The sequence below is a fragment of the Mustelus asterias genome, chromosome 29 (assembly GCF_964213995.1).
Source record: "Mustelus asterias chromosome 29, sMusAst1.hap1.1, whole genome shotgun sequence".
In the NCBI taxonomy this organism is placed as follows: Eukaryota; Metazoa; Chordata; class Chondrichthyes; order Carcharhiniformes; family Triakidae; genus Mustelus; species Mustelus asterias.
The window spans coordinates 19945875-19957450 of record NC_135829.1 but is presented as its reverse complement, the minus strand read 5'-3'; the positions used below and the strand labels follow the sequence as shown (position 1 = coordinate 19957450).

At 60.0% G+C, this 11576-nt stretch overlaps 1 pseudogene across 1 annotated transcript in view; it reads right to left on the bottom strand.

Annotated features, from left to right (window-relative positions):
- Positions 1-8166: 8166 nt before the first annotated feature.
- The window catches only part of LOC144480584 (AP-3 complex subunit beta-2-like), a 95322-nt pseudogene continuing 91912 nt past the window's right edge, over positions 8167-11576 (bottom strand). The window contains exons 6-7 of the transcript XR_013495693.1: positions 10806-10872; positions 8167-8236 (exon numbers count right to left, since the gene is read on the bottom strand). The product of XR_013495693.1 is annotated as an AP-3 complex subunit beta-2-like (transcript). The remainder of the gene's footprint in view (positions 8237-10805; positions 10873-11576) is intronic.

Here is an 11576-nt window from a genome sequence, read left to right as displayed (position 1 = left end):
AATATTGGCTCTTTCTGTACCTGGAACTCACGGAGAATGATTGAAATGTTCGTCTCACTGGCCAGGTTGGTGAGGACTTCCAGCTGCAAGAGAGAAGGATAGAGGAAGGTGAGGATTCTGGTGCGTTACTGGAGCGTAACAACAAAATCTGGAGACAGCGCGAGGATGGACCCACCTTCAGCACTTTAATCTGTGTGGGGTCTGTGGACCTGATGTAAAAACTCTTCAGATGGGGTTCGAACATTCCCTTAAAGATCAAATAGAGATTAATACTCAGCCAATAAGAGCAGAGATTTGACAATTTATCACGATGAGGCCAATCTTCATTGATCAGTCATTCTCACTTTTCCTCACATTCCCATCACTTATCCCTCACTTTATTCTCATTTTTTTGTTTGAGCTTCTTACGGCTGTTTACTCATGATCATGATGTGGAGATGCCGGCGTTGGACTGGGGTAAGCACAGTAAGAAGTCTCACAACACCAGGTTAAAGTCCAACAGGTTTATTTGGTAGCAAATACCATACGCTTTCGGAGCACTGCCCCTTCGTCAGATGAAGGGGCAGCGCTCCGAAAGCTTATGGTATTTGCTACCAAATAAACCTGTTGGACTTTAACCTGGTGTTGTGAGACTTCTTACTCATGATCCTCACAGATCAGACAGATGGCAAACGAGCCATTCGACACATCATGCTGGCTCCGCGATCCACATATTTTTATTCGTTCGTGGGACATGGGTGTCGCTGGCTGGGCCAGCATTTATTGCCCATCCCTAGTTGCCTGAGGGCAGTTGAGAGTCAACCACATTGCTGTGGCTCTGGAGTCACAGGTAGGCCAGACCAGGAAAGGACGGCAGGTTTCCTTCCCTAAAGGACATTAGTGAACCAGATGGGTTTTTACAACAATCGACAAGAATCAGAGTATCCTACGGTGCAGAAGGAGGCCATTCGGCCCATCTTCACTGACCACAATCCCATCCAGGCCCTATCCCCATGCATTTACCCTAGCTAGTCCCCCTGACACTAAGGGGCAATTTAGCACAGCCAATCCACCTAACCCGCACTGTGGGAGGAAACCGGAGCACCCGGAGGAAACCCACGCAGACACGGGGAGAATGTGCAAACTCCGCACAGACAGTGAGCCGAGGCCGGAATTGAACCCGGGTCCCTGGCGCTGTGAGGCAGCAGTGCTAACCACTGTGCTACCGTGCGGCCCAGCTCACCACCACCTTCTCAAAGGGAAACTAGGGATGGGCAATAAATGCTGGCCTAGCCAGTGACGCCCATGTCCCACGAATTAATTTTAAAAATGTCGCCGCAGCAACTTGAACTCGGAGTAAACTGCGCCGCCATATTTAATAAATCACTTCATGGCCCTCTTTAGTCTAAAGGAGAATTGTCCCAAGTTCTGTGGTCTCTCCATTCCTGGTTACCTCAGCACACACTCACTCCTGGTTGCCAGGGACAACTCATTTCAGTTTTTTGTTGCTGTTTGCTGCCTCGATGTTAACAGTTCTCCATTCTCACGGTGACTCACACTCCAGCAGTTTAAACCAGCCCCGTATTCACCCTTAGCCGCCACCCCCCCCCTCGCTGCAGTCTGGTCACGTCCTGATGTTATCAGTCAGGCTGGACAAGCCAGCAAGGGGGCCCTAATCGAGCCAGCTTCTAATCATCAGGAACGACAGATAGAGCCATCAAACCCACACGGGCTTCATCAGCGCCCTCGCACAGCTCAGCATCAGATCACTGCAGGGGTTGGGAAGGGGCAATGACTCACCCTGCGTTTGATTGACATCGAGGCTACATTCTGCAGCACGACAAACTGCACCTCACTGTGTGGAGAGAGAGGGGGGGGGAGGCAGAGGGGGGGGGGAGGCAGAGGGGGGGGGAGGCAGAGGGGGGGGGGAGGCAGAGGGGGGGGGAGGCAGAGGGGGGGGGGAGGCAGAGGGGGGGGAGGCAGAGGGGGGGGGGGGAGGCAGAGGGGGGGGGGGAGGCAGAGGGGGGGGGGGAGGCAGAGGGGGGGGGGGAGGCAGAGGGGGGGGAGGCAGAGGGGGGGGGAGGCAGAGGGGGGGGGAGGCAGAGGGGGGGGAGGCAGAGGGGGGGGGAGGCAGAGGGGGGGGGAGGCAGAGGGGGGGGAAGGCAGAGGGGGGGGAGGCAGAGAGGGGGGGAGGCGGGGGGGGGGAGGCAGAGGGGGGGGGAGGCAGAGGGGGGGGGAGGCAGAGGGGGGGGGCAGAGGGGGGGAGGCAGGCAGAGCGGGGGAGGCAGAGGGGGGGGAGGCAGAGGGGGGGGGAGGCAGAGGGGGGGAGGCAGAGGGGGGGAGGCAGAGGGGGGGAGGCAGAGGGGGGGAGGCAGAGGGGGGGAGGCAGAGGGGGGGAGGCAGGGGGGGGGAGGCAGGGGGGGGGAGGCAGGGGGGGGGAGGCAGGGGGGGGGAGGCGGGGGGGGAGGCAGGGGGGGGGGAGGCAGAGGGGGGGGAGGCAGAGGGGGGGAGGCAGAGGGGGGGGAGGCAGAGGGGGGGAAGGCAGAGGGGGGGGAGGCAGAGGGGGGGAGGCAGAGGGGGGGGGAGGCAGAGGGGGGGAGGCAGAGGGGGGGGAGGCAGAGGGGGGGGAGGCAGAGGGGGGGGGAGGCAGAGGGGGGGGGAGGCAGAGGGGGGGGGAGGCAGAGGGGGGGGGAGGCAGAGGGGGGGGAGGCAGAGGGGGGGGAGGCAGAGGGGGGGGGAGGCAGAGGGGGGGGGATGCAGAGGGGGGGGAGGCAGAGGGGGGAGAGGCAGAGGGGGGGGAGGCAGAGGGGGGGGGGAGGCAGAGGGGGGGAGGGGGAGGCAGAGGGGGGGAGGGGAGGCAGAGGGGGGGGGAGGCAGAGGGGGGGAGGCAGAGGGGGGGAGGCAGAGGGGGGGGAGGCAGAGGGGGGGGGGGGGAGGCGGGGGGGGAGGCAGAGGGGGGGGAGGCAGAGGGGGGGGAGGCAGAGGGGGGGGAGGCAGAGGGGGGGGAGGCAGAGGGGGGGGAGGCAGAGGGGGGGGAGGCAGAGGGGGGGGGAGGCAGAGGGGGGGGAGGCAGAGGGGGGGGGGAGGCAGAGGGGGGGGGGAGGCAGAGGGGGGGGGGAGGCAGAGGGGGGGAGGGGAGGCAGAGGGGGGGGAGGCAGAGGGGGGGGAGGCAGAGGGGGGGGAGGCAGAGGGGGGGGGAGGCAGAGGGGGGGGGAGGCAGAGGGGGGGGGAGGCAGAGGGGGGGGGAGGCAGAGGGGGGGGGAGGCAGAGGGGGGGGGAGGCAGAGGGGGGGGGAGGCAGAGGGGGGGGGAGGCAGAGGGGGGGGGGAGGCAGAGGGGAGGGGAGGCAGAGGGGGGGGAGGCAGAGGGGGGGGGAGGCAGAGGGGGGGGAGGCAGACGGGGGGGGAGGCAGACGGGGGGGGGAGGCAGAGGGGGGGGGAGGCAGAGGGGGGGGGAGGCAGAGGGGGGGGGAGGCAGAGGGGGGGGGAGGCAGAGGGGGGGGGAGGCAGAGGGGGGGGGGAGGCAGAGGGGGGGGGAGGCAGAGGGGGGGGGAGGCAGAGGGGGGGGGAGGCAGAGGGGGGGGGAGGCAGAGGGGGGGGGAGGCAGAGGGGGGGGAGGCAGAGGGGGGGGGAGGCAGAGGGGGGGGGAGGCAGAGGGGGGGGAGGCAGAGGGGGGGGGGAGGCAGAGGGGGGGGGGGAGGCAGAGGGGGGGGGAGGCAGAGGGGGGGGGAGGCAGAGGGGGGGGGAGGCAGAGGGGGGGGGAGGCAGAGGGGGGGGAGGCAGAGGGGGGGGAGGCAGAGGGGGTGGGAGGCAGATGGGGGGGAGGCAGAGGGGGGGGAGGCAGAGTGGGGGGAGGCAGAGGGGGTGGGAGGCAGAGGGGGTGGGAGGCAGAGGGGGTGGGAGGCAGAGGGGGGGGGGAGGCAGAGAGAGAGAGAGAGTGAGTGAATTGCAATACATTGCACTTGAGTCTCAGAACGTTTCTTTGTGTCCGCCATTGATTGATCACTGCACTCCTTGGAGATCAGTGCCATCTTTAACAGGCAGTGGTTTCGCCAGGAGCATCTGCACCTCCCCCACCCCCACCCCCACCCTCGCTCCTACCCTTTCCACCCCCACGTCTCCCCCCACCCTCCCTCTTGCTCCTACAGCCCCACCCCCGCCACCCCATTGCTCATCCATGAAAATTTGGGGATGGGAGTCTCGCTCCCGTCGTTGTCTCTGATGATTGGAATGCCAAAGGAGGATATCCTGATCGAAGATGGCGCCGGAGAGAGGCGGCCTATTGCGAGCCGTCCCCATCTTCCACTCTCAATCTGCGCTCTTAAAATTTAACTAACTCTTTTAAACTTCCCTGACCTTTCTCTACACCCTCGCTATGACTGTAACACTGTATTCTGCACTCTCCCCTTTCCTTCTCCCCTATGTGCTCTATGAATGGTACACTTTGTCTGTGTAACACGCAAGAAACAATATTTTTCACTGTATCCCAGTACATGTGACAATAATAAATCAAATCAATTCCATTCTCCCCCCACCAGAATGTTAGAGGAACACAGGACCATTCCAGGGCTATGGAGTCTGGCACTGGTGATGCTCGCTGGTGAGGTGCTGGTTACCTGTGGCTGCGGAGCAGACGAACAAGAGCCTTGGCTATGACTCCGACCTCCGCTTTGGGAGCCAGGTGGAAATACAGCTGGGCCACAGCCATCACCACCTGAGGGGAAAGGAAAGGAAAGAGGGAAGGTCAGGACTGAGCGAGAGAAGCTGCCAACAAGAACAGGGGTGGAACGTGCTGTTGATGCGGAGCGGATTGACACGGATATTCATTCATTATCCCGACTGGCGGCTGTGCTTGCGTTGTCCTCGGAGTCAATGCTTTCCTACATCCAACGGGACCCTCTGTCGATCTTCCATCCTCATTCCCTCCCCTTGAAGACAAACCGCAGACCCCATCCTCACCTCCCCACGTCCGTGATGGGACCCCCCGCTCCCCAATGGGACACTTATCCAGCCAGAACCCAGTCACCAAGAGGGATCCACAGGATAATGGATCTCCCCAGTCTCATCCAGACACTGAGGGATCCACAGGATAATGAATCTCTCCATCCTTGGGAGACAATGGCAGCAGCCTATGTGCTAACAGTGGATGGACTGTGAGTCTCCAAAGTCCCAGGAAAGTGTGGAGAATGTCAGGCAGTATTTCTGCCCCTCCCCTGCTACATTCACCGCGTCCTTGGCACCGGTCCACATTAAAGCCACATTTGCCCCTTCTGGGAGTCAGGGCCTTGTCACTGAGGATTACAACGTACCGCAGCGTTCCTGCTCTGGAGAAGAGGCTTGGTGTTGCGGAGCAGCAGGCGATGGTCAGGATCCATCACGTACGGTTTCCGTTTCGGAAGCGCGGCTGTGTCCAATTCCTCCTGCTTGGAATCCTCCTCATCAGATCCGTAAAAGGCCTTATCCGGATTCTCCTCCAATAAAGACTCCTGTTCACAATGACCGGGGAACAAAAGCACTGTTCCGGTAAATTAATCCACATCGGGAAATCTCCGCGATAAACTGACGGGAGCTCGGCAAAGAACTGAAAGTATTCTACGATGATTTATAAAAGATTAGTTTCCCGTGAGGTCTCGAGCAACACGGCTTGAAGGTAGGCCCCAAGACACTTCACAGGGCAAAGTACGAGACTGAGCCTCCACCACCTTCTCAGGGGCAACTAGGGATGGGCAATGAATGATGTCCCGTCCCAGCGACGGCCATGTCCCAGCCAGCAGCGCCCATGTCCCATATCCCAATGCCCATGTCCCAGCCAGCGACTCCCATGTCTCGACCCCCATGTACCAGCCAGCAACACCCATGTCCTGACATCCATGATCCAACCAGCGACACCCATGTCCCACGTCCCAGTCAGTGACACCCATGTCCCATGAATGAATATTTTAAAAAGCCTGTGATGTTAATACCTCTGTGAAACAGGGGGAAGGTGTACTGGGAGGGTTGACGTAATGTGTTGATGTTCTAGAATCAAAGAATCCTTACAGTACCGAGAGGGCCATTCAGCCCATCCAGTCTGCACTGACCCTCTGAGTAACTTAGCCATGGGAAACTCCATGGGAAAGATTGTGGGTGTACCAACAGCACATGGGCACAAAGCGGCAGCTCACCACCATCTCCTCAAGGAGCAATTAGGAATAAATGCGGGTCTAGCCAGCGATGCCCGCATCCTACAAATGAATATTTTGAAAGGTGGCTTGGGATGGTAATCCTTCTGTTAAATACGGGGAAACATCGAGAACACAGAGCCAGAGGAACTGAAAACCGACATGGAATAGAAACTGTGCGAGTGTGAGGAGGCACCTGGAGAATGTCGCAGGCTGGCTGGGTCCGTCTGGCTTTTCATGTAATCATAGAATCCCTACAGTGCAGAAGGCCATTCGGCCCATTGAGCCTGCTAGCAGGGTAAATACGTGGGGTTACGGGGATAGAGCCTGGGTGGGATTGTGGTCGGTGCAGACTCGATGGGCCGAATGGCCTCCTTCTACACTGTAGGAATTCTATGAATTAGACCAGAACTGCACAAAATACCCCAGGTGTGGCCTCACCAACACCCGATACAGTTGCAGCAAAACATCCCCTATCCCGATACTCAAATCCTCTCGCTATGAAGGCCAGGATACCATTCACTACCTGTTGTACCCGCGCGCTTACTTTCAGCGACTGATGCACGAGGACTCCAAGGTCTCGCTGAGTATCCACCTCCCCTCAACCCATTTAAATAACAATCTGCCTTCCTGTTCTTGTGACCGAATAATAACCTGACATTTATCCACACGATACTTTGCCACACAAAGCCCACACACACACACACACAGCCTGTCCAAACCACGCTGAAGCCTCCCTGCCTCCAGGTGTCTGGGTGGATGGGTTGGCGGAGGGGAGGGCGCCCAGTCCGCGGGGCTGGGGGAGGGGGCCCAGTCCGCGGGGCTGGGGGAGGGGGCCCAGTCCGCGGGGCTGGGGGAGGGGGCCCAGTCCGCGGGGCTGGGGGAGGGGGCCCAGTCCGCGGGGCTGGGGGAGGGGGCCCAGTCCGCGGGGCTGGGGGAGGGGGCCCAGTCCGCGGGGCTGGGGGAGGGGGCCCAGTCCGCGGGGCTGGGGGAGGGGGCCCAGTCCGCGGGGCTGGGGGAGGGGGCCCAGTCCGCGGGGCTGGGGGAGGGGGGCCCAGTCCGCGGGGCTGGGGGAGGGGGCCCAGTCCGCGGGGCTGGGGGAGGGGGCCCAGTCCGCGGGGCTGGGGGAGGGGGCCCAGTCCGCGGGGCTGGGGGAGGGGGCCCAGTCCGCGGGGCTGGGGGAGGGGGCCCAGTCCGCGGGGCTGGGGGAGGGGGCCCAGTCCGCGGGGCTGGGGGAGGGGGCCCAGTCCGCGGGGCTGGGGGAGGGGGCCCAGTCCGCGGGGCTGGGGGGAGGGGGCCCAGTCCGCGGGGCTGGGGGAGGGGGCCCAGTCCGCGGGGCTGGGGGAGGGGGCCCAGTCCGCGGGGCTGGGGGAGGGGGCCCAGTCCGCGGGGCTGGGGGAGGGGGCCCAGTCCGCGGGGCTGGGGGAGGGGGCCCAGTCCGCGGGGCTGGGGGAGGGGGCCCAGTCCGCGGGGCTGGGGGAGGGGGCCCAGTCCGCGGGGCTGGGGGAGGGGGCCCAGTCCGCGGGGCTGGGGGAGGGGGCCCAGTCCGCGGGGCTGGGGGAGGGGGCCCAGTCCGCGGGGCTGGGGGAGGGGGCCCAGTCCGCGGGGCTGGGGGAGGGGGCCCAGTCCGCGGGGCTGGGGGAGGGGGCCCAGTCCGCGGGGCTGGGGGGAGGGGGCCCAGTCCGCGGGGCTGGGGGAGGGGGCCCAGTCCGCGGGGCTGGGGGAAGGGGGCCCAGTCCGCGGGGCTGGGGGAAGGGGGCCCAGTCTGCGGGGCTGGGGGAGGGGGCCCAGTCCGCGGGGCTGGGGGAGGGGGCCCAGTCCGCGGGGCTGGGGGAGGGGGCCCAGTCCGCGGGGCTGGGGGAGGGGGCCCAGTCCGCGGGGCTGGGGGAGGGGGCCCAGTCCGCGGGGCACTTACGTTCTGGTTGGGGTTGAGGAACTGGGTGCGTGCGTAGCGGGTCAGCATGTTGATGATGACCACCTGGCCCCACTCCTCCACATCAATCAGAAGGTTGCAGAGTTTGCGATAGTTCTTGTGAATCAAGTCGATCCTCTCCGGGCAAACCTCTTCGAAGGCCATCACCACACTTCCTGCCACCAGCTGTGTGAGACAGACAGAGGGGACACAATTAAACACACAACACATTTCTGTCAGCTCCCTTCTCCCGCTTCTAAACTCCAGTGAATATAATCCTAACCGACTTAGTCTCTCCTCATATGACAGACCTGCCGTCCCAGGAATCATCCTGGTAAACCTTCGCTGTACTCCCTCTATAGCAAGGACATCCTTCCTCGGATAAGGACACCACAGCAGCACGGTGGCACAGTGGTTCGCACAGAGCAGTATGTGTAGTTTTGATCTAATTCATAGAAACCCTACAGAAGGAGGCCATTCAGCCCATCAAGCCTTCATCGACAAGAATCCCACCCAGACCCTATCCCCATAACCTCATGTATTTATCCTGCTAGCTCATAGTCAATGCACACTCAATGGGCCGAATGGCCTCCTTCTGCACTGTAGGGATTCTATGAGCGCCCCCTGACACTAAGGGGCAGTTTTACCACGGCCAATGAGTGCGGGCACCGTTGGCATACTTGGCATTTATTTCCCATTCCTAGCTGCACTGGGAAAGATTGATTCACTTCCTGGGGTCATGTCGGAGACGGTTACCATGCCAACCATTAATGCAGGCCTGAAGTTGCATATTTTTTTACAGTTTAAAGTAATCAGTGTCACAAGTAAGCTTACATTAACACTGCAATTAAGTTACTGTGAAAATCCCCTAGTCGCCACACTCCGGCGCCTGTTCGGGTTACACTGAGGGAGAATTTAGCACGGCCGATCCACCTAACTAGCATGTCTTTCAGAGGAGGAAACCCACGCAGACACGGGGAGAACGTGCAGACTCCACACAGACAGTGACCCGAGCCGGGAATCGAACCCGGATCCCTGGCGCTGTGAGGCAGCAGTGCTAACCACTGTGCCACCCCATTGGGCAGACTGTGTGAGAACGGCAAGTTTCCTTTCCTAAAGGACATTAGGGGCTCGCAAGGTGTTTTTAAACCTAATGTCTCTTCATTTTTTGCTGAGTTCAAATTTTTATTTCCAGAATTCTGTTTCACAACCGAATTCAAACTCTTTTCCTGCCATGAAGAGGATTGATGTGGAATTCTCTGGGTTACTGGCTCAGTAACATAACCACTATTCTTTATATTGATAGGATGCTAGCGCTCAGTCGATTAAGAGCATACGAAATAGGAGCAGGTTTAGGCCATTCAATAGAGTCATGATCTGAGTGTGGCCTTGACTCCACTCTCCTGCCTGACCCCTGTAACCCACAACTCTCTCGTCAACCAAAAACCGACCTGAACTCAGCCTTGAACATGTTGAATGACCCCCCCCAATCTCCACAGCTCTCTGGGGGTGAGGGAATTCCAAAGATTAATGAGCCTCAGAGAAGTAAAACAAAAATTCCTCCTCATCTCCATCCGAAACGGAGGCCCCGCATTCCGAAACGGGGCCTAGTTCTCGATTCCCCCCCCTGGTGGGGTGGTGGGACATCCTCTCCGCATCCACCCGGTCGAGCCCCACCTCTGAATTTTATATCTTTCACTAAGATCACCTCTCATCCTTCTAAACTCCGATGAGTCAGGGTCCAACCTGCTCAACCTCCCCGCATCACACAACCTCCTCATTCCAGGAACCAGCCTGGTGAACTTTCTCTGAACTGTTTCCAGTGCAAGTCTATCCCGCCTTACGTCAGGAGACCAAAACCAATTTCAGGAACATTGAATATTCAAGGGGAATTGACCCAAGATGTGGATCGAGTGAATGAGTCATAGAATCCCTACAGTGCAGAAGGAGGCCATTCGGCCCATCGAGTCTGCACCGACCACAATCCCACCGAGACCCCATCCCCATAACCCCATGCATTTACCCCACTAATCCCTCGAACCTACGCATCCAGTAAGGACAGGAAGGGGCAATTTAGCACAGCTAAAATAATCAATCGAATGTCGTTAAACTTCATAGATTCATAAAGAAATACTACAGTGCAAAAGGAGGCCATTCAGTCCATTGAGTCCATCTGGACTCTCCGACAGACTATCCCAACCCAGGCCCTATTCCTGTAGCCCCATGTATTTACCCTGCCAATCTCCCTGACACTAAGGGACAATTTAGCACAGCCAATCAACCTAACCCGCACATCTTTGGGCTGTGGGAGGAAACCGGAGCACCCGGAGGAAACCCACGCAGACATGGGGAGAACGTGCAAACTCCGCACAGACAGTGACCCGAGGCCGGAATCGAACCCGGCCCCCCTCCCCCCCCCTCTGCATTCCTGGGGTGTGTTTTAGGGTGGCAGATGTGGCCTGCCATTGGCTGGAGCCTCCATGTTCCTCCACTGGGGAGCCCGTGGTGGGGAGAGGGGGCCGTGGGCGGGACGGCAGGTACCCCACCCCCACCGTCTGGCCTGTATGTGACTCCAGCCCCACCCCCACCGTCTGGCCTGTATGTGACTCCAGCCCCACCCCCACCGTCTGGCCTGTATGTGACTCCAGCCCCACCCCCACCGTCTGGCCTGTATGTGACTCCAGCCCCAGCCACACTGACGGTCGGGTTGATGGGGCTTTGGGCACGGGGTTCCAGAATTCTCCGCGCTCCTTACCGTGGTTTTGTCAGCTAACAGCTTCTCAATCACCTCAATCAGCTGGTCTTTCTGATCTTGGTCCAAACTGAAACGAGAGAGAGGGGAGGGCGGGGGAGGGAAAGAGAGAGATAGAGAGAGAGAGAGAGACACACAGACAGATAAACAGAGAAAGAGACAGAGAGTGAGAAACACAGAAAGAAAGGAAGAAAGAGCGGGAGAGAGAGAGGGAGAGAGAGAGGCAGAGAGACAGACAGACAGACAGACAAAGACAGAGAGAGAGAGAGAGAGACAGATAAAGAGAGAGAAAGAGACAGAGGAGGCAGGGAGGGGGAGAGAGAGAGGGAGGAGCAACAGGTCAATGTCAGCGAGATACAGACAGGGATAATTGTGCCGCACTGCCTCTCCTCAGCTGAAGGGCCATCCGTAACAGAGCGGTCAAAGGGGAAGATCTTTGTGAATAGTGTTGATGGTGCAAGTTTCAGGTAGCCCCTGACAAAACGGGGGAGGGGGTAACTCCTGTACGGGTGTGGCATCCGGTCTAGTGCCACAGGCAGGGGTGCAAGGGCAGCATGCCCACTGAGGTTTAAGCAAAGCATCACCCTGAGAGTAACAGGATTGTGGTTAAATACCCAACTGATCCATCAATGGTCTCTAGGGAAGAGATGGTGGTGTAGTGGCATTGTCACTAGTATCCAGAGGCCCAGGTTAATGCTCTGGGGACCCGGGTTCGAATCCCACCACGGCAGCTGATGGAATTCAATTAATTCAATTTCAAATTCAGTTAATCAG